The sequence below is a fragment of the Kogia breviceps genome, chromosome 11, assembly GCF_026419965.1.
Source record: "Kogia breviceps isolate mKogBre1 chromosome 11, mKogBre1 haplotype 1, whole genome shotgun sequence".
Lineage (NCBI taxonomy): Eukaryota > Metazoa > Chordata > Mammalia > Artiodactyla > Physeteridae > Kogia > Kogia breviceps.
In genome coordinates, this window is record NC_081320.1 from 24,048,824 (window position 1) to 24,053,404 (window position 4,581).

The 4,581-nt window shown below is 44.6% G+C and overlaps 1 pseudogene; it reads left to right on the forward strand.

Annotated features, from left to right (window-relative positions):
- Positions 1-1,449: 1,449 nt before the first annotated feature.
- On the forward strand, positions 1,450-2,014 carry LOC131765903 (chromobox protein homolog 1 pseudogene; annotated as a pseudogene).
- The last annotated feature ends 2,567 nt before the right edge of the window (positions 2,015-4,581 follow it).

Sequence of the window (4,581 nt, forward strand, 5' to 3'; positions counted from 1 at the left end):
CACACACACACACACACACACACACACACACACACACACACTGGAATATTATTCAGCCATAAAAAAGAATGAAAATTTGCCATTTGCAATAACATGGAATGACCTGGAGGGTATTATATTTACTGAAATAAGTCAGACAGAGAAAGACAAATACTTTATGTTCTCACTTATATGTGGAATCTAAGAAATAAAACAAACCAGTGAATATAAAACGGAAATAGACTCATAGATACAGAGAACAAACTAGTGGTTACCAGTGGAGAGAAGGGTGGGGGAGGGGCAAGATCAAGGAAGAGAATTAAGAGGTAAAAATAACTAGGTATAAAATAAATAAGATACAAGGATGTAATGTACAGCATAGGCAATATACACAATATTTTATAATAACTTTAAACGGAGTGGGCTTTCCTGATGGTACAGTGGTTAAGAATTCGCCTGCCAATGCAGGGGACACGGGTTTGAGCCCTGGGCCAGGAAGATCTCACATGTCGTGGAGCAACTAAGCCCTTGCACCACAACTACTGAGCCTGTGCTCTAGAGCCTGTGAGCCACAACTACTGAAGCCCGCACGCCTAGAGCTCGTGCTCCACAAGAGAAGCCACCACAATGAGAAGCCTGTTCACCACAATGAAGAGTAGCCCCCACTCGCCACAACTAGAGAAAGCCCACGAGCAGCTACAAAGACCCAACACAGCCTAAATAAATAAATAAATCTATTTTTTAAAAAAATCTTTAAATGGAGTATAATCTTTAGAACTATTGAATCACTATGTGGTACACCTGAAATTAATGTAACATTATAAATCAACTCTACTTCAATTTTTTAAAATGTATTTATTTTATTTATCTTTGGCTGCATTGGGTCTTTGTTGCTGCACACAGGCTTTCTCTAGTTGCGGCTAGCAGGGGCTACTCTTCATTGCGGTGCTCGGGCTTCTCATTGCGGTGGCTTCTCTTGTTGTGGAGCATGGGCTCTAGGCATGCAGGCTTTAGAAATTGTGCACGCGGGCTCAGTAGTTGTGGCTCGCCGGCTCTAGAGCGCAGGCTCAGTAGTTGTGCGGCACATGCTTAGTTTCTCCGCGGCATGTGGGATCTTCCCAAACCAGGGCTCGAACCCGTGTCCCCTGCATTGGCAGGCGGATTCTTAACCACTGCGCCACCAAGGAAGTCTTCTACCTCAACTTTAAAAAATAATTCCAGATGCTGGTGGCAGCAGCGCAGAGTGCCAGGCTCTTTTGTTTGGCTGAGGGAAGGGCGGTTGGCCGGCACCTGCGGAACGCCGCTTCAGTGAGGGGCTCGACTGCGGTCAACCGGCTTGTTGCTTTTCTGGTCCCCACTAGCCTGGCCAGCTGGACAAGACGCACAAGTAGCGCGGCACTGATTCGTCTTGGGTTCACGGGCACTGCTCTGAGCAGCGTCACCCTTTATACCAGAAAGCTGACGGGCACCATGGGGAAAAGACAAAACAAGAAGAAAGTGGAGGAGGTGCTAGAAGAAGAGGAAGAAGAACATGTGATGGAAAAAGTTCTCCACCGTCGAGTAGTTAAGGTCAAAGTGGAGTACCTCCTAAAGTGGAAGGGGTTCTCACATGAGGACAACACATGGGAGCCAGAAGAAAACCTGGATTGCCCCGACCTCATTGCCGAGTTCCTGCAGTCACAGAAAACAGCACACGAGACAGATAAATCAGAGGGAGGAAGCGCAAAGCTGATTCTGATTCGGAAGATAAGGGGGAGGAGAGCAAACCAAGAAGAAGAAAGAAGAGTCAGAAAAGCCACAAGGCTTTGCTCGGGGTTTGGAACTCGAGTGGATTATTGGAGCTACAGACTCCAGTGGAGAACTCATGTTCCTGATGAAGTGGAAAAACTCTGATGAGGCTGACCTGGTCCCTGCCAAGGAAGCCAATGTCAACATGCCCACAGGTTGTCATATCCTCCTATGAGGAAAGGCTGATGTGGCATTCCTACCCCTCGGAGGATGATGACAAAAAAGATGACAAGAATTAACTCTCCTGAGTACCGGCCCCTGTCACATCTGACTGTGGGTTTCAAGTGGGGAAAGAAAGAGTTCTACTTGTCTTGACACCATAGAGGCGGCTTGAGAAGATGTCCTTTGAAGAGCCAGTATAGTTTCTGTGCCCTACAGCAGCCCAGTGCTTTAAAGTCGTTCCATGCTGTATAGTTTGCACATCCATTCCAGTGGAGGGGAAGGAGGGTCAGTGTTCCAAGGCAACCCATTCTGAACTTTGCTGAGGAAAGCAAAGGGCTTTCTATGAAGGACAAAACTTGCAGAATGGGATGTGGGAGAGCAAAAGATACTATAGATCTTCAAAGAGCATCTCCACAACCCACAGCCTTCTTCCCAATAGTGTTAACTCTGCATTTTTACAGCATAGCATGTATGTAGTTTTCAGCTATTACTGGTGTATTATTTGGGGTGGGAGGGATGGGGTGGGAAAGAAGGGAGATGGGTTAGGATCATTTTTGTTAAAATTTGGGGCCTGATGGGGGAAGTGGTGAGACAAAGGAAAGAACAACTAATGATGCTAATGATGATTTGATTCTGTGTCCAGAATATTTCATCCTTTCAAAAAATGTCATTGGCAACCTAAATGAGGACTGTGAGAAACTGTTTAAAAGCTGTGAATGCCTGAAACTTAGAAGCCAAGGTGTTCCCTGCCTGAGCTTAATGCTGTTCCCAACAAAGGACTAAGCCAGTTAAGAAGTTACCAAAGCTGTGGTCTGTGGGATGGAAACTGTTTGAGGAGGAAAAGTCTTATTGGAGTGTATACGCAGGCAGGTCATTCTGTCTTAGAGGTGATAATTCTTGAAATTGACAAGAAGACCGTTTCTTTTCCAATTATGAAGTTATAAATATAAGCTTCTCCACCCAAGCCACTGGCTGAAGTATTTGGGGAAGGCCAGAGGGTGGTATAGGACATGGGAGAGTAGGGAAAGTCAAGGGCTGGTGCTCTTAGGGTGGAAAACTCTTGGAGCCTCTGTTTTTTGAACTTTGAAACCATTGGTGGCAGGGTTCAGTCACTGACAGCACAAGTTCACTGAATCACTTCAAGAGCTGAATGATTTCAGAAGCCCTGGTCTCAGAAGATTAAATTTTCATATTGGGGCAGTGGCTCACTTTAAAACAAAACAAGTTTTTTTAATCCTAAGAATTAACTAAAACCCAAAACTCTGTCTTGAATCATGAGATCCATCAGTTCTGACATAGTCTAGACCTGCATCTAGAACTCCATTGTAAAACATTTTTAGCCATGTGTTAGGTTTCTGTGAAAATTTTGTTTTAATGTTAAGCTTCATACCAACACTGTCAGTTCTTGTCTTAATAAAACTATAGATTTATAATCCCCCCCAAAAAATTCCAAGTGACTGTCTTTGGGAATTAGAACTGTGGGGTGTGCAGAAAGCTGAGATGGAGTTCTGTTGCTTTTTATTATAAGCTCTTACATGTGTTACTTGATTTTTAAATTGTGATTATATATTATTTTTACTTTAAACATTTTAAAACAAATAAGTTAATATGTGCTCTCACTTTATGTGATAATTGTATTCCCTGAAAATCCATGGTTAAATCTGTTTGTTCAAACTGAATCATGATATTCAGGAGACCAACAAAAAAAGAACCTTTAAGACAGTGGTTCCCAAACTTAAGTGGGCATCAGAGTCATCTGTGGGGCTGATTAAAACCTGGATTGCTGGGGCTTCCCTGGTGGCACAGTGGTTGAGAGTCCGCCTGCCGATGGCAGGGGACACGGGTTCGTGCCCCGGTCCGGGAGGATCCCACGTGCCGCAGAGCGGCTGGGCCCGTGAGCCATGGCCGCTGAGCCTGCGCGTCCGGAGCCTGTGCCCCGCAACGGGAGAGGCCACAACAGTGAGAGGCCCACGTACCGCAAAAAAAAAAAAAAAAAAACAGAAAAAAAAACCTGGATTGCTCAGCCCTACCCCAGAGTTTCTAAGTTAGCAGATCCGTGGTGGAGCCTGAGAGTCTGCATTTCCAGCCAGCTTCCAATTGATGCTGCTGCTGATGACCCAGGGACCACACTTTGAGAACTATGGCTTTAAGGAAATAGCTCCTAATTTATATTTTCTATTAAATTGAATCACCATACATGGAGTTTGCTTCACATGAGGTTTACATACATAACAATATCACATCTTTTCATTCAAACTCGGCATTGTGAACTGGTAAGCTTAGTGAGAACACACTGCTAGCTCCAATAGGTTGGTGATTTTTTGAAAATCACCTTCTCAGGCATAGCATGAGGAGTAAAGAGAAGCTGAGTAACAAATCCTCTTTCTCACAAAGACCACATCCAACCACAAAAGGGAAAGGCCATGTGACCTAGACTGACCAATAAAACACTCCCTAGTCCCCAGTCAGAGATTGATTCAGAGATGACCCCATGGCCAAAGCTGGACCAATCAGAATTCTTCTCAGGACATTTCCACTTGAACCATCCAAAAACACTGCCTTGTTCTGGCTCTTGCTCTGGTTCTGGTATTGTGAAGCTTATAAGCTTGTGGGGCTACTATCTCGCCTGCCCTGTGGAAGGATGCATCCAAA